Below are 19,162 nucleotides of genomic sequence, written 5' to 3'. Positions count from 1 at the left end.
AAACCAAATTGAACAGCCCATTAAAAGGACTGTACATATGACCAGTAAGACTTATTTATAGAATGTAAGATGGTTCGACATACAAAAATCAACCAACATAATACATGACATTAACAAAGTGAAGGACAAAAGTCACATGAACATTATAATTGATATAGAAAAATATTTGACATAATTTAGTACCCTCTCATGATAAAAATAGGAAAGGAAGACATAAAACTATCTCTATTTGCAGATGATATGGTCTTGTATGTAAAAACAATCAAAAAAGTGTCAGAACTAATAAATGAATTCAGTAAAGTTGCAGAATACAAAATCAGTATGTAGAAATAAGTTGCATTTCTATACACTAGCAATAAATAATCTAAAAAGAAATAAAATGATCCCATTACAATAGCAACAACAAATGAAATATTTAGAAATAAAACTATGGAAGTGAAAGACTTGCATACTGAAAACTATAAAACTTGCTGACAAAAATTAAAACAGACACAAATAAATGTAAAGTCATAGTATGTTCATGGATTGGAAAATGATACTGTTAAGATGTTTATACGACCCAAAGCAATCTACAGATTCAATGAATCTTTATCAAAACCCCACAAGCATGTTTTACAGAAATTTATAAATTCATCCTAAAATTCATATAAAATCTGAAGGGATACTGCATACCCAAAACAATTTTGAAAAAGAAGAAAAAAGCTGGAGGCTTCATATTTCCTGACTTCAAAATATATTACGAAGCTACAGTAATCAAAGCAATGTGGTACTGGCATAAAGACAAATAGATCAATGGAATACAATAGAGAGCCAAGAAATAAACCATTGTGTATTTTTAACAAAGGGACCAAGACTATTTAATGTAGAATGAACACAAATAGTATTGGGAAAACTGGATATCCACATGCAAAAGAACAAAGTTGGATTTTTATTTTACAACATATACAGAAATTAACTCAAAATGCATTAAAGACTTAAAACTATAAAACTCCTGGAAAAAATAGGTGAAAATCTTCATGGCATTGTACTTAGCAATGATTTTTATGACATCAAATGCACAGACAACAAAAGCAAAAATAGACAAATGGAGCTATATCAAACTTAAAAGTTTTATGCATCAAAGGACACAATCATCAGAATATAAAGGAAACCTATAGAATGGGAGAAAGTATTTACTACATCTGAAAAGGGGTAATAATCAGAATATATAAAGAACTCTTACAGCTCAACGACAAAAATCAAATAACTTAATTAAAAAATGTATAAAGGACTTAAATAGATATTTCTCCAAAAATAATATACAAATTGCCAAAAAATGAAAATATTTTCAACACCACTAATCATCAGAGAAATGCAAATCAAAGCCAAATGCGACACCATCTGACATTCATTAGGACAGTTACTATTAAGAAAAATAAAATAATAATAAATGTTGACAAGGATGTGATAAAATTGGAACCTCTGTGCATTGTTGGTGGGACTGTAAAATGATGTAATTGCTATAGAAAACAGAATGGTGTTTTCTCAAAAATTAAAAATAAAATTACCATATTTTCTAACAATCCTGCTTCTGGGTATATATCCAAAAAATTGAAACCATAGTTTCAAAGAGATATTTGTACACCCATGTTCATAGAAGCACTATGTACAATAGCTAAGAGGTAGAAGTAACCTAAATGTCCACTGATGAATGAATGGATAAATACACTGTTATACATATGTATGTATGCATGTGTTGTATATATATATGTATATGTATGCATATATTTGCATATGTATGTGTGTGTGTAATAGAATATTACTCAATTTTGAAAAGAAAGAAAATCCTGTCACATGCTACACATAGATGAACCTTGAGGACTTTATGCTATTGAAATAAACCAGTCACAAAAAGACAAACACTGTATGATTCCACTTTTATGAGGTATCTACAGATGTCAAATGCATAGAAATGGAAAGCAGAACTTTGGTTACCAGAGACTGTGGAGAGGAGAAAAAAGGGAGTTCATGTTTAATGGGTATAGAGTTTCAGATCTGCAAGTGGAAAATTTCTGGATATCTATTTGACAACAATAGGAATATACTTAACAGTATTAAACTGTATTCTAAAAATCATTAAGATGTTGTATTTTGCCTGGGCGACAGAGCAAGACTCCATCTCAAGAAAAAAAAAAAAAAAAGGATGTTATATTTTATGTTAAATGTTTTTACTATAATTAAAAATTGCATTAAAATACTATATTTCTTGATTACTTGATTTTTTGGTACCCCCTTAAATTTTGCACTTCAGATAAATCCCAGCTCTGCACTTCCCTACCAGTCAAAAGTTGTAACTGAGGCAGTGAAAAGGAAATCAAAATAACATATTGTCCAAATTTCTCCAAATTTATTTTCTTTCTCCTCTGTATCCATCAAGAAACATATGCACTTTATCCTTGAGAAAAAAAGATACCAGCAGAAATGGTGCCAGATTTAATCGCATTGAAATTCTCAAAAATCCTGATATCATGGCCTGCTCTGTAAACCACTCAAAGGCTAGTTGAATCCATATTAGTCATTCAGCACCACACACAGTCTTCCCAGAGGACTAGAGACCTCAGATGGTTTGAATAAATGTCAAAACTAGCTTTTAAAATGGCATTTAGAATTGAGTAAAGTGCAGTCCAGAGAAATCGTAGCTTACAGCCTAGATATGATGGATATTTGAATGCCCAATTCTGAATACAGCTAACTTCTCTGTAAGAAGTATATTCTCTAAAAGAACAAAACAATCAGAATGCAGAAGAATGGAGATGGTAATTAGTATTTAAAAAATTGCTCTACTTCAATGAAAAGATTAGAAGCGAAGTTAATAAACTTAAAAGTTAACTGTCTGTTCCATTCCTTAAACTGACCATTTTTATATCTTTATTGTATCCTAAATAAACTCAGAAATATAAAAGTCTACCAACTAGCTGTTGAATATATGTCCAATTACATTCAACAAGTATTTGAATACCCCCTGTTACAAACACTAAGGATACAACTGTGAATCAAACCTACAAACAAAAACAATTCTCCAATTTTTTGAATAAGAAAGCACACTGGAAACCTTTTTTCTCTTTATTTTCACACATTAAAGAGATTTTTGGGGAAACCTCAAAAGAGAATAAAATACAAGGCTTTCTAAATGAGTGGCTACTGATTGTTTACTGTGAACTCCAATATTGTCAATTTGCAGTCAGTTCTCAGCCAAATCTCACTCCCTGTGACCCTCAACCCTCTGAATCATTAGCTTGTTGAGCTCTGTGGAAGCAAGGCCTCAGCCAGGAGTTATTCTGCAAATGACTTTTTGAGGGAATGCTATCAGATACCCATGAGGGAGTGAAGGAAGCAGAATAGAATCAGAAAGGAACTGAGCAACAATGTGGTCTCAGCTGTAGTTGAGCTTCAGCCTGATACTATGAGGAGCTCTAGAATGTGAATTACATCACAGTGTGGTCGCATCTGGAGGCAAGGCCATAGGCTTTAAAATTCCAACATCATTCAGTGATTGTCCATGGCAATTTCTGGCCATGGAGAGCAGCGGATAAACACCCAAGCATCTCCAGGTGAGACAGCTGCCATTAACTAAGGACAACTGGAGGATGAATGCTTAAGTCCAGTAAAGGAAATCAAGGCAGGACAACAATATTATCTACTCTGGCATGAAAAGCTTGAGGTTTTTGGGGGAGCAGCCCCAAAATGGCAGACTTTGAAAAGCTAACGGATATAAATAATCCTCCTACAGAATTAATCTGAAGAATTTCCTAGTGATGCCCAGAATCCTCCAGCCAACCATATTTTCTTTAGTACTTGCCTGATCCCATTTATTCTCCAATCCCAATGAATCTGGGACACCGTTATTTTGTGAGTAGTAAAGAAAGCCCTCTTAGAACAGTTGAGCCACACCCTACCTGAGAGATCATCTGGTCTAACAGATTTCAGATATTAGCAACAAAGAGCTCTCATTTTGCCAGAAATCTTGTGGAAATCCTATGAGTAGATCCAATGAAAGAGGACTCATTCTGGTTGGAGAGGGGAAGGAAGGGTGCCCATCACTGGTAGACTTAGGTGGCTCCCACTGGGCTACAAGGAACACATTCTGCCTCCGCCCCCAACTATTAGCATGTGTCTTTGGTCAAGTTCTCTAGAAACAAAGCCTCATGTGTGGGGTTTTACATGTGATATAGAGATTGAGTGATCTCCAAAGAAACCTGTGAGAGAGAGGGAAGGGAAGTGAGACAGTGAAGAAGCTGACAAGGGAGTAGGTACAGATGAAAACAACAATAACAACAATGATCTAGTTGAATTTTGCCAGTGTGTAACCACATGCTTGAGAGATCAACACACTTGCACATGGTCTCACAGCTCCCCAGTGGTAGACCAAGGGCTTGAAGGCAGATGGACTCATCCTGTTCCAGGGCTATTCCCAAGATGCCTGTCTAGGATAGGTTTTTTAGAAACAAGTCCTAAAGACCGGGCGTGGTGGCTCACGCCTGTAATCCCAGCACTTTGGGAGGCCGAGATGGGCGGATCACAAGGTCAGGAGATTGAGACCATCCTGGCTAACACGGTGAAACCCCGTCTCTACTAAAAATACAAAAAAAAATTAGCTGTGTGTGGTGGCGGGCGCCTGTAGTCCCAGCTACTCGGAAGGCTGCAGTGAGCTGAGATCGTGCCCCTGCACTCCAGCCTGGGCGACCGAGCAAGACTCAGTCTCAAAAAAAAAAGAAAAAAAAGAAAAAAAAAAAAGAAACAAGTCCTAAAAAGGAGAATACTTTGCAAGTGATTTATTGAGGGAGTACTCTTAGGAAAAAAATCTTTAAGAAAGTGAGGGAAATGGGTGGAACAGAGGAAGGAGCTGAGCAAGGGAAATAGTTCTAGCTGGTGTCTGGCTTAAGGACGATCCCATGGGTAAGGATAAAGGGCACCACAGTTATGTCCCAAATTGAGGCAAGGAGCCAAGATTTTATACCCCAGGATCAATCATTGGTTTGGGGCTCTAGGAAGAGCCTAGCTTTCCAGGCATTTCCTGGAGAGGCAGATCCTCTGGATAGGAAGCATCTGTGAGTCACTAGCTTTGACTATTCACCGCAGCTGGTGCACAGGCTGGACAGAGGGGCACTAGGCAGGCACTCACAACTTTTACTACAATATCTAATGGGGCTTCCATACAGTTTCAGTCAATGTGAATATAACACGATGAGAGTCCAAACCCAGAGCAATGTCTAAGGAACAACTTCAAAAGGCACAATCACAGATATCGCCCACAGTTTCCATTTGGTCTTCTTTTTAATTTTTTCCTTAAAGTGTGAATTTTATCAAAGTTTTTTTTTTTTAATGCTTTCATATAAGTTATCTCTAAAGAGGCCAACTTTTGATTCCACAAGTAAATTGCCTAAAATATAGATAAACCTCTGTGTTTGTTAAGGGGATCCACAGTTTATGTTAAGGCCGTTCCTTTTCAGCATGTGTACAGAATCTGTACTGGAGGGTCCTTCACCCAGCAGACCCCTGCCCTCTGCACCACCCACCCTCCTTCTCCAGCTTGCACACACACTGGGAGGATATTCCTGGGCGCGTTACTATGACTACCTCTCCTGGAGAGTCACTGTGGGTTTTAAATAGTCATCCAATTAGCTGTTTTGTAACATTTTGTTGTGTTTATTCTCCATTTTGAGTCTTCAATCCTCCCCACCTCCCCCTTTACCACTGAAATTCAACTGGATTTATGAGGTTTTTTTGTTTTTTGTTTTTGTTTTTGTTTTTTTTCCTGACAAGAGTTTCGCTCTTAGTGCCCAGGCTAGAGTGCAATGGCGCAATCTCAGTTCACCACAACCTCCTGCCTCCCGGGTTCAAGTGATTCTCCCGCCTCAACCTCTTAAGTAGCTGGGATTACAGGTATGCACCACCACACCCAGCTAATTTTGTATTTTTAGTAGAGACAGGGTTTCTCCATCTTGGCCAGGCTGGTCTTGAACTCCCGACCTCAGGTGATCCACCCGCCTCGGCCTCCTAAAGTGCTGGGATTACAGGCGTGAGCCACCGCACCCGGCTATGAGGTTTTAAAGAACATTGTGTTGATTTTATTTTTAAGAGGAAAGGACACAGAAGAGGTATTAACAGAAGGGAAAAGGCAGAAAGCAGCTTGGTACAAAAATGTCAGAGAGCTAGAACTGGAAATGTTCTTAAAGATGGAAATCATGTGTTTTTAAGCTACTTTTCAAGAAGCCCTTGCATTTCTCAGAGGTACCTCTGAGCTGGTTTTTCAGCACCATAGGGAAAGAGAAAGCACTGAGCACCCAAGCACACCCTCACAATCACAAAAATTATTGTAACTCCTTTTTAAAAAATCAACCTTGTATGCTGTTTTATGTTTTATAAAATAATTTGAGTATCTACTTTAAAAAAAACATTTGAAAATCGGAATTTAGGCTGGAGCAGATGCTGTCAAGTCACAATCCACATTCCGTCGGCATTTACCATTTCCATGCACATCACTGGCATATCTTCGCCTAAAGACTTTCTCTGGCTGCAGGAGCCTCCTCTGCCACAGGCTGGCTGGACATTCCAGGCAAGTAATGTCTCCTGGGAGCAGCCCTGAACCAAAGACTGATGGCAATGGGTGTATAAACAAACACCCCAGCTCCCTCCTCTCTCACACAGGATATCTCTGAGGCATCTGGTCTGCCCTACTCCCAGACTTTCTCAGTGGGATTAAGCTCCAGGTGCCTGCATTGGTCACCCTGATAATACATCTCCTACTAGCTGCTGTCCCTTTGCTACCTTGCTTCCTCAATCCCCTTCCCTACCAGGGTTTCCTGGGCTCCCTTCCCTACTTATACTCAAATTCTTTTCTCGAGGGCAGCTTCTGGGTCAACCCAAATCAAATCATAGCCCAATTCAATAAATTATTGTTCGAAGAGCTTGGGTGTGTAACTCAAGGGACCCAGGCAAGGCTTGGATTTAAAACCTAAGTTTTGGCTTCCCAATTCAATATCAGCATAACATAGCCATTGATCTTTATATTAACCTATGCTCACCAATTGATTCTTGCCTTACAGGTGAATGGTCCTCAATAAAATATATATTCCCTATACAAACTTTAAGTGGTTACATGAAAATTCACTTTTATAAATTATATTAAACATGCGTAACAATGTAGAGTTCAAATATTATTACTTTGTACTCTTCTTTATCAACCAATGACATCTAGTCAATATTATCTGATTCTTTAGTCCTTCTATTATGAAATTTATTCATTTTCCATCTCTCTGAATAAAGAGATACAGAGGGAAGAGAAGAGTCTAAATTTTTTTTTCTAAAAGTTCTGCTTTTATATATTAACATTTTCCTTTCTTTTCCATAATGAATTCTCTTGTTACTGAATGCCTCTTTTTAAATCATGTGAAATAGGGAGGCCTCCTCATCCTCCAGGATGAAGGTTTCTGCCCAACCAGATCTCTTGCTGGTGCCAACTACCAATCTATGAAATGCATAGAAGAGAAGGTTGGAGAAATAGCAAGGCCAAGGTGACCCACCACTTTAGAGTAACCATCCCTGCCCAGGATCTTCCACAAGTTGGTCTTTCCTCACTTCCCTTCCCTGCCAGTGACCTTACTAGAACCTTACAAAAGTTGGCCACTTTCAAGGGAGGAGCAATGCTGTATTTGCTTCCTCTGACCATTCTCATGAATTAAATAAGTGATCCTTGGAGAATTTGTTAGATTGTTTTCACTGATATCTGAATTAATGGCTTTTCTGTATCCATGTTCTTTCCCCTGTGATTTTGTATTAAAATTCCCACCCACTCTGACTCTGGGCTAGAGCTTGTGATTTGCTTTAACCAATAAAATGCCTCCAAATGATGCTGTGCAGTTCTGAGCCTACGCCTGGAGAGCCATTGTGTGCTCTTTATTGGGACACTGCCTCTGCAAAAATAATAAGCTTGGGTTCAGATTCCAAGGGATGAGAGACCACATGAGGAGAACCCAGCTGCTCCAAACCAATACCCACCCAAAACCTTGAGGCAGAGCTACCAATCTAAGCATAAAATTAACATAGAATCAAGAAGGAGCCTATCTGAGACCTGAAAAATCCCTCAATTGATTGCAACCCAAATTTTCAGCCTACACGTCATGAGCTAAATTCATAGCTGTTGTCTTTAGACACTAAGTTGATAATTTGTTATGCGGTATTAGATAACGAGTACCTCTTCTTTCCTCTGAAAGAGATTTGGGCAAATATATTTGATGTTCAATGAGTTGAGAGTGCCTACAGAGAACCAAGTCAAAGCACCTTAGCTTTGCACAGTAGGGATTTGCCAGCACAGCTTCTACTTATCTTACAATCTCATACTCACCTTATAAAACTCCTGTGTACAAGCAATGAACCTGTCCCAATGAAGTTTTCCCATTTTGCTGAAAAAGTTCCCTGCCGTTCCTCATGGAATAATGATAATAACATAATAAGAATAACAATACTTATTGAAAGTGTATTATGCATGAGGTACTATTGCAAGAATTTGACAATGACTATTTTGCTTAACTTTCACTGTGTTTCTATATAAGAAGTGCTATCATTATTCCAACCTTAAAGGTGAGGAAACAAGGAAAAAGAATTTAAGTAATTTGCCCAATGTCAAGAGTAGAGATTTAATTCTAGAATATCTGCCTCCAGAGGGCACGGACTTCTTTAACCATTGTCCTCTCCCATCCTGTACCTGGCACCTGTCACCTCTCATTTCAAGGCCTAGCTTTCCTATAACAGGAGCCGTCCTTACATGGCTCTCCCTGTGTTTCCAGGTGCTGTTTAAACACCTTTGTATACATCGAATTATTTATTACACTCAACGATCAATAGCTATTATTATCCGTCATTATCCACATTTTACAGGAAGAATCTGAGGTGCAGGAAGTCAAGTTATTTGCTCAGGGTCACATAGTATGTTAGTGACAGAATCTCAATTCAAGCAGAGACTATCTGGCTCCAGAATTCAGGTTCTTGTACCATCAAACACAATTGTCTTCTCGTGTAACCTGCTTACACCAGAGACAGGCTTCTGTGGCATCCCAAGGAAGAGTTGTTCCTCCTTCTCTTTATTATTCAAAGGCACTGTCCAAAGTTTTGTATTTGCATCAAAACTTTCTGGCTGCCTGTCTTCCCATGAAAGAATTTGCTCTGCAAAATTAGAGACCATATTTGAAGTCATGAAAAGTATACATTCCCCTTGGGGAAGAGAATATTCCCATCAGCCTTATCTAATGGGGAACCACAGGTCGTGAATTCACATGTTTAAGGAAAAGGAGCTATAATGAATGCTGGTGCAATGCCCAGGGGCTCTCACTGGGCTGGTGCACCTGTTCCCCAGCGCAGTCCTGTTATCTGCTCTCAGCTCACAGTGGCCCTCTTCCACAGAGGATTACCTTCATCCAGTAAGAACCCACCCTCTGATAAATGTCTTGGAGTTCCCACTAGCCAAGGAGTGATAGACATTAAGGCTCAAAAAACTGCTGCTGCCTCACGGACGAACAACTCTGCAGTGAGATTTCTACTCTAGAGCATCCTGTGCAATCAGGCTGAGGTTTCTTTTCAGCTGAATCATCTTTTCTTTTCCCTTCCATATCCAGCTTCCCTCACCATTCACAGGTTCCTGAGAGTACCCACTCAAGAAATGCAAGAGAATCCCCAACTCAGACATTGCTTCTTATAAAACCGAACTAAGATAAGGGCTTTACAGACATAGAAAGCAATCTCATTAAGAATAAAAGCACATATGCACCATGGAATACTATGCAGCCATAAAAAAGGATGAGTTCATGTCCTTTGTAGGGACATGGATGCAGCTGGAAACCATCATTCTCAGCAAACTATTGCAAGAACAGAAAACCAAACACCACATGTTCTCACTCGTAGGTGGGAATTGAACAATGAGAATACTTGGACACAGGAAGGAGAACATCACACACTGGGACCTGTTGTGGGGAGGAAGAGCATTAGAAGATATACCTAATGTAAATGAAGAGTTAATGGGTGCAGTACACCAACATGGCACATGTATACATGTGTAACAAACCTGCACGTTGTGCACATGTACTCTAGAACTTAAAGTATAATAAAAATAAATAAATAAATGAAAAACAAATTGAAATAACCATCATACCAAAAAAAAGAATAAAAGTACTATTTATTGAAGAAGTGCCATAAATTGATTTGTCTTTTTTGAAATAATAAATGTATTTTTTGAATAAATTACAAAAGATGCAGAATATTTATAATTGAGGGAGCAAAACAAAAAACATTGTTTCTGACATTTAAGACTGAAAAGTTGTTCTCAAGCAAAATTGAGTTTGTATCTGCTCTTATGTAAATAAAGGTGATATTAGCTGCATTTACAAAAAAATCATCAAATGCAATGGACCAAACAAGGTGCAAATGTATTTCTCTTCCGTATATCAGTTGCAGTTTCAGGTTAGAGGGCCTCTTGACCCCACACAATCTTGGAGACTTAGGCTTCTCCTGGTTTTCCACCATGGTAAACACAGCGTTGTTTTCTTTGCTGCCTGATGGAAGCCATGGGACAAAAACTGACTTGCAGCAAAGTTTAAAAAAAAAAAAAAAAAAAAAAAAAGATATGAAGGAAGCATGTCAGCCAGTTAAAGATTCTGTCCAGAACTGATGTTACTTCAATTCACATTGTGAGAACCAAGGGACCACACCCAGTTGTAAGGGAGGGTAGTTCGTCAGCCAAGTACATTGTATTATTGCACTGTATTGAAAGAAGAAAGAGGAAGATGAATTTTGTGAAGAGTTAGAAATGAGCGCAATCATTATTATTAGTTTTTGCATTAGCTTTCTATCTTTTCTAATATTCACTATAAGGAAAATGAGGACACCCGAGGTAACAACTTTTTAAATTAACTACAGTCTGTCTTTTTGTGTTAACTTCAAAGCTGGTAAAACACATTTTAAATAATTTCTTGTCCTCATAAATGTATCTATTGTAGGAAATAGTGTTAACTCATAAATTCTGCCTGATATTAATCATGAAGTTGTAAATGAAGTTACCAGGATTTTTTTTTCCTTCCAACTTCTGTGTCAGGGCTGCTAAATAGAATAGAATTTTCTGTGATAGTAGAGATATCCTATATGTGTGCTACGCAATACAGCAGTCACTAGACATATGTGCTGATTGAGTACCTGAAATGAGGCTAGCATGACTGACAAATATTTACATTTTACTTAATGTTAATTAATTTTAAAATTGAAATTTAAAGAACTCCACGTGACTAGTGGCTCCCATATTGGACAGAGCTGCTCTACATAGCAGTTCTGTTGAAAAAGAAAGGAGTAAGGCTCATTTGCCTCCAGCAGCTGCTTGTTCCAAATTTGTATTGATGGTTCCTCTGACAGCTTCTGATCCAAACACCAGGCAAAGCTTTGTTTAGTCACTATGCATTATCCTTGGTGTTATCTTTCAGCAACAGGCAGAGTTGTTGGGCCATAGTAAGCTTTTAATAAATATTTGTTAAGTAAACAAGTGAATTAACGAGATGTGCTCTGCCCAATCAAGTTAGGTCTGCTATATAGATACGATCCGGCCTACTTCAGAACTTTTTGCAATGTAAGCAACGAAGAATGAAACAATAATGCATACAAACTCTACATTAGTCTGATGTAGTTATTTTAGATGAGAACAATTGCCGGACCAAATATATCATGGCCATAGTGTCTTCTGACTGGACCATGAGCAATGACACACAAAGAACCTACACTCCAAATAAATGCTTCATATACCAGATATTTTGTATTTATCTCACAAATGCAACCCAGCATTATCCCTTTAACATCTGTATGCAACTTTATGAGGAAAGCAATGTAGTCAAGTACCAAAATTCATAAGCACATTTGCCATCTGGAGTCAAGATGAATGTAATTTATCCTTGTCTGGGTTAATCAGAGTGTAAACTCAGTCAATTGATAGACCAGATATGAAGAACCATCGTTTCATAAATGTGGGCCAAGTCAGTCACAAAGCTATTAGCACACATACTTTATGCTTAGCTCCACTTCTTTCTAGAGTGAGGCCTCCCATACGCTGCATGATTTTACATAATGTTTGCTGAATATTATGAAATAAGTCATCCTTGCTAAGACTGTTTGATTTAGGAATAAATTTCTAGTTACATAGATGAAGCCAAGAGTGGAGTCTTTTTCCCTCTCCAAATTGATAGTACACACAAAAAAATGTATACTTACAGATATGATTAAAAACAAGCTTCCATGCCACATCCCATCTCCTCTGGATTCAGGATGGAAAAAAGAAGGGCCCCTAACCAAAGATCAAAATGAAAAACTACAGTTTCTCACTACAATGAACCAAGTATGGAATGGAGAAAGAGATAAGAAGGCATAGAGAAGGAGGTAAGAAGATGCAGAGAATGAGCCCTAAATAATACTGAGTTCTTCTTCAGTATTTAGAGGTACAAAAGAATTTCAGCCAAAGGGTCTTGGCAGTTGTAGTGACAGTAACATCGGGTCCTTGTCCTGCTTAAATAAATGACTGTTGGACCATCTTTCTTTACTGGCCCAACTCAGTGTGTTCTGAGGCTTATTGAGAGAGATTAGGCATTCAAATACTGTTCTTCCAAGGCAGAAGCAATCCTTTGACCTTCTAAAATAAAATGATGAAATAAAAATCACACCCTTAGTTTTTTCAACTTTGCATTTGTGCCTAAATTAAAACTGTTGCATCATAATACAGTTGAAATTGTCAGGTGTTTTTTAAGGCCTTCAAGTTTTAACTAATTTAGGGGTGAGTCTAGTGACCAAAGAAAAAAGTGATTATTAGAAAACATTAATTCTTTGAGGAGGCCCAAGTCCTACAATAGGATTTGTCCAAGAACCCTTAAAATAACGTGGATTTATTGTCCTTACAGATTTTCCAATCCTACATCTGACCAGTCAGTAAAGTGGGTCTTTTTATATGTCACCTACTACATATTTTACTCAAATTAAAAGCAAATCTTAACCTCTATGCCATTTTTAAAAGGGATACAGTGCTCATTACATATATTTGGGCACTAGCATATAAGAACACACACGCACACACATTTTAGATGTAAGCAAACATGGCAAAATAAGATCCTGTGAAAAAGTATTCCCTTTCAAAGACAATGAAAAACTCACAAAAAAAGTCAGAATCAATGTTTTTAGATGGATTTTAATGGATTTCAGGAACATGGAGAATGTTTGTTCAGGGAATATAGTGAAATCTCAGTAACAATACGAAACTTTGTGGCACTTTAATTTGCCCTAGTCCTATCCCTCACTTTCCAATTTAGCAGTAGCCTTGTAAATAAAAGACCACATTCCTAGTCTGGAGGGAACAGAATAGAACTGGAGGTTTTCCAAAGCTTAATTCCCCTCAAATTCTCATTTTTTTTTTTTTTTCACCTGAGTGGTGGGTCCCTGGAAGACTTGGTTGTATTTGACCTAAATTGGAGCTCACCAAGTGCAAAAAATCTCTCCTTGGGAACATTTGTCAAAAACAATAAAAAGCAAGGGTTTGAATGTCATGGCTGCCTGAAAGGATAGATAACAATTTGGGCAAACAATAGACTATCCAAAAAGCGTAAAAAGAACAACTGAAAAATAAGATATCCAAAGAGACTTTCAAAATCTCTAACATATTCCTGAGAAGCTAGAAGTCCACATACAACATGCATACGGTTATATGCATACTCAGGAAAGACTTGAGATGGCCCTTAGCTTTTACTCCTAGCTGACCTTGAGGCTTTACACAAGCAGAAAGTGAAAGTTAAGGCAGAGTTGTCAGTTACCTGGATGAGAGTTGAAGACATGTTCCAATACACACATACACACACACACACACACACAGAGCCCATAGGCAAAGAGTAGATTTATTGGTTCCAGACATTTGAGGAAATCTATGTTCAAATATGAGCTATCCACAAAGCTAACCAAGTGACACTTCAGTAGACACACTGAAAGAATACAGACTTTACAGAATTCGTTCAGAAAAATCATTAAACAAATAACTACAGCAAGCAGCAACAAGAACAAACCCTGGTGAAGGGGTAGAATCTGACTTCCCAAGTTACTGCATACTATTTACAATGTCCTTGTCCAACAAGAATAACAACAAATAGGGTAAGCAAAGAGAGAAGAAATTATAGCCCTCACTTAGAAAAAATGAGCAATGAATGGAAACTCCCTAGGGAAGCCCTGAAATTGGACTTATTAGACAGATTTGTTAAACCAGTTATTCTATATATGTTCAAAATACTACAGGAAAGTATGTCTAAAGAACTAAAGAAAAGTGTGAAAATGATAACTCACCAAGTATAAAATTATATAAAGAGATAAATATTATAAAAGGAGCCAAATAGACATTCCGGAGCCGAAAACTGTATTAACCAAAATAAAAAATTTACTAGAGAAGCTCAGTAGAATATTTGAGCAGGCAAAAGAAAGAATAGGTTAATAAGGATTATTCAGTCCGTTACTAAAGGGAAAAAATGAAGAAAAATGAATAGAGCTTCACAGACCTGTGAAAACTGTTGAGCATATTGACACATCCATATTGGGAGTCCCAGAGAGAGAAAAAAAGCAGGAGCAAAAAAAAAAAAAAAAAAAAGAAGAAGAAGAAGAGGAAATAAGGGGTTCTAGTTTCCAGTCTGGAAACAACTTACCAAGATTTAAGGAATGCAGTGAAAGCAGTGATCAAAGGGAAATTTATAGCATTGAATGCCTATGTTAGAAAAGAATAATGATCTAAAATGAATAGTCTAAACTTCCATTTTAAGAAATTAGAAAAAGAAGAATAAATTTAATTTCAAAGTAAGTAGAAGAAAAGAACTAATAAGACAGCAGAAATCGATGAAATTAAAAACAGGAAGTCAATGAAGAAACATCAACAAAATCAAAAGCTAGTTCTTTGGAAAAAATCAATGAAATTAATAATACTCTAGATGGCTAACTAAGAAAAAATATATACAAATTATTAATATCAAAAATGAAAGAAGGGCCATCATTATGGGTCCCATGGACATTATAAAGGTGATAAAGAAATGTTATGAACAACTCTATTTCCACAAATAGAGTAACATAGATGACATGGATCAATTTATTGAAAGAAACAATCTGCCAAAAGTCACTCAAGGAAAAACAAACAATTTGAATAGGTCTATGTCTATTTTAAAAATTGAATTGATATTGAATAACCTTCCAAAATAGAATGCACCGGGACCTATTGGGTTCACTGGTAAATTCTACCCAACATTTAAGAAACAAATCATATAAATTCATTATAATCTCCTCAAGAATATAAAAGAAGAGGAAATACTTCCTAACTCATTCTGTGAGGACATTATTACCTAAGTACGAAAATTAGATAAAGATATCACAAAAATAAAAAATAAAACTGCAGATAAATGTCTCTTCTGAACATAAATGCAAAAATCATCAACAAAACATTAGTAAATTCAATCCAACGATGTATGAAAAGATCTATACGTCCTGACCCAGTGGGATTTATTCCAGGTATGCAAGACTATTCAACTTTCAAAAATCAATAAATGTAATCCATTACATCAACAGGCTAAAGGGAATAATGGCCATATACTTCCTAATTTTAATGAAAGACATTAACCAAAACATACACAAAATTCAATGAACTACAAATAGAATATACTCAGAAATCCACACCTATACACATCATAAGCAACTATCTCAAAAGCCAAAGACAGTAAGAATCTTGAAAGAAGCTAGAAAGAAACAGGGAAACAATTCTTCACGTACAAAGGATCCTCAATAAGATTAACAGCTGAGGCCAGGCACAGTGGCTCAAGCCTGTAACCCCAGCACTTTGGGAGGCTGAGGCAGGTGGATCACTTGAGGTCAGAAGTTCGAGACCAGCCTGACCAATGTGGTGAAATCCGGTCTCTGCTAAAAAATGCAAAAAATAGCAGGGTGCAGTGGCACATGCCTGTAATCCTGGCTACTTGGGAGGCTGAGGCAGGAGGATCAGTTGAACCCCAAGAGTAGCAAGCTGCAGTGAGTCAATGAGCCGAGATCGTGCCACTGTACTCCAGCCTGGGCAACAGAGTGAGATTCTGTCTCAAAAAAAAAAAAAAGAAAGAAAGAAATTAACAGCTGATTTCTCATTAGAAGCCCTGGAGGACAGAAGTCACTGAGATGTTATCTTTAAAAAGCTAAAAAATAATCCTGTATATGGTGAATCACATTTATTAATTTACATATGTTTGACCAGCCTTGTATTCCAGGAATTAAGTCTGCTTGATTGTGGTGTATTCACTTTTTGATGTGCCACTGGATTCAATTTGGTAGTTTTTTTTAAAAGGATTTTTGTGTTTATGTTCATAGAGATACTGACCTAGAGTTTTCTTTTTTTGCTGTGTCTCTGCCAGATTTTGGTATCAGATTGATGCTGGATTTACAGAATGAGTCAGGGAGGACCCCATCTTCCATGATTTTTCAAAATAATTTCAGTAAAGTTGGTGTCAGTTCTTCGTTTTATGTCTGGGTGTCAGTTCTTTGTTTTATGTCTGGTAGAATTTAGCTGTGAATCCTTCTGATCCAGGGCTGTTTTGGGTTGATAGATTCTTTATTACTGATTCCATTTCAGAAGTTTATAATGGTCTATTCAGGGTTGCAGTCTCTTCCTGATTCAATCTTGGGATTGTATACTTCCAGGAATGTATCCATTTCCTCTAAATTTTTTATTTTGTGTTCATAGAGTTGTTCATAGTAGTCCTTGAGAATCGTTTATATTTCTGTGGGATCAGTTTTAATATCACCTTTGTTCTTTCTGAGTGTGCTTATTTGGATCTTCTCTTTTATTTTCTTTGTTAATCTAGCTAGGAGGTCTGTCAATCTTATTTTTTCGGAGAGTCAGTTCTTGGTTTCATTGTTTTTTGTATAGATTTTTGCATCTCAGTTTCATTAAGTTGTTCTCTAATTTTAGGTATTTCTTTTATTCAGCTAGCTTTGGTTTGGCTTGATGCTTTTCTTCTAATTCCTTTAGGTGTAAAGTTAGAGTGTCAATTTGAGAACTTTCTAGCTTCTTGATGAAAGAATTTAGCGCTAAATAGAATCAAAAGCTAAAACCATGTAATTATGTCAGTAGACATAGAAAAAACTTTTGATAAAATCCAATGTTTCTTCATGATAAAAACCCTCAACAGACTAGGCATTGAAAGAACACATCTCAAAATAATAAAAGCCATCTATGATAAATCCACAGCCAACATCACATTGAATAGGCAAAAGCTCAAATCATTCCCCATTTAGAACTGAGACAAAGATGCCCATTCTAACCAGTCCTATTCAACATAGTACTGGAAGTCCTAGACAGAGTAATCAGGCAAGAGGGAAAAAAAGTATCCAAATAGGAAAAAAAAATCCAAATAGGAAAAAAGTCAAACTATTTTTGTTGCTGATATGACTCTATAACTATAAAATCCTAAATATTCTGCCAAAAGACTCCTAGAATTGATAAGCAACTTCAATAAAGTTTCAGGATACAATATAAATGTACAAAAATCAGTAGCATTTCTATGCACCAACAACATCCAGGCCGAGAGTGAAATCAAGAAGACAATGCCACCTGCAATAACCACAAAGAAAATAAAGTATGCAAGAATACAGTTAATGAAGGAGATGAAAGATTCTACAAGGAGAATTACAAATTCTACAAGGAGAATTACAAAATGCTGCTGAAATAAATTAGAGATGATACAAATAAATAAATAAAACATTCCATGCTCATGGATTGGAAGAATTAATATTGTAAAAATGGTCATACTGCCCAAAACAATGTACAGATTCAATGCTATTCTTATCAAGCTACCAATGTCATTCTTCACAGAATTAGGAAAATTAGAATTAGAAAAATAGCATATTCTAAAATTCATATGGAACCAAAAAAGAGCCTGAATAGTCAAAGAAGTCTTAAACCAAAAGGACAAATCCAGAGGCATCATACCACCCAACTTCAAACTATACTGTAAAGACACAGTAATCAAAACAGTTTGGTACTGGAAAAAAAGACACATAGACCAATAAAACAAAATAGAAAACCCAGAAATAAAGCCACACACTTAGAACCATCTGTCCCTCAACAAGGCTGACAAAAACAAGCAATGGGGAAAGGACTTCCTATTAAACAAATGGTGCTAGGATAATTGGCCAGCCATATTCAGAAGATTAAAGCAGTACACCTACAAAAATTACAAAATACATATGCCATATTTTCACTATATACAAAAGTTAACTCAAAATGGGTTAAAGATTTAAATGTAAGACCTTGAACTATAAAAATCCTGGTAGACAACCTAGGAAATATTATCTGCTTAGTACTGGCCAGACAAAGAAGTTTTGGCTAAAGCCCCAAAAGTAATTGCAACAAAAACAAAAATAGACAAGGGAGACCTAATTAATCTGAAGAATTTCTGCATAGCAAAATAAACTATCAACAGATCGAACATGCAACCTACAGAATAGGGTAGATATTTGCAACCTATACATCCAACAAAGTCCTAATATCCAGATTCTATAGGGAATAGAAACAAATCAACAAGAAAAAGCAAATAGTCCCATTAAAAAAATGAGTAAAGGACATGAACAGACAATTCTCAAAAGAAAACATACAAGTGACCAACAAACATATGAAAAAAATGCTCAGCATAAACCAATCATCAGAGAAATGCAAATCAGTCAGAATCACTGTTATTAAAAAGTTAAAAGGACAACAGATGCTGGCGAGACTGCAGAGAAAAAGTAATGCTTATACACTGTTGGTAGGAATGTAAATTAGTCCAGCCACTGTGGAAAGCAATCTGGAGATTTCCCAAAGAACTTAAAACAGAGCTACCATTTGACCCAGCAATCCCATCTCTGGGTATACACCCCCCTCCCCCCAAAAAAAATCATTCTACCAAAAAGAAACATGCATTTGTGTGTTCATCAGTGCACTATTCACAATGGAATCAACTCAGTTGTCCATCAATGGTAGATTATATAAAGGAAATGTTCAGATATACACCATGCAACACCATGCAACCATAAAAAGAGAATAAAATCACGTCCTTTGCAGCAA

General features: G+C 36.8%; 1 long non-coding RNA gene across 1 annotated transcript; it reads left to right on the top strand.

Moving 5' to 3' along the window:
• The first annotated feature begins 3,204 nt into the window (after positions 1-3,204).
• Positions 3,205-7,837, top strand: LOC126929340 (uncharacterized). Its single transcript, XR_007717151.1, has 3 exons — positions 3,205-3,590; positions 5,824-5,922; positions 6,456-7,837. It is a non-coding gene; the product is annotated as an uncharacterized LOC126929340 (long non-coding RNA).
• Positions 7,838-19,162: the final 11,325 nt, after the last annotated feature.

Source organism: Macaca thibetana, chromosome 10, assembly GCF_024542745.1.
Source record: "Macaca thibetana thibetana isolate TM-01 chromosome 10, ASM2454274v1, whole genome shotgun sequence".
Taxonomy (NCBI): Eukaryota; Metazoa; Chordata; class Mammalia; order Primates; family Cercopithecidae; genus Macaca; species Macaca thibetana.
Note: the sequence above shows the minus strand (reverse complement) of the source record. Positions and strands in the feature narration are given on the sequence as shown.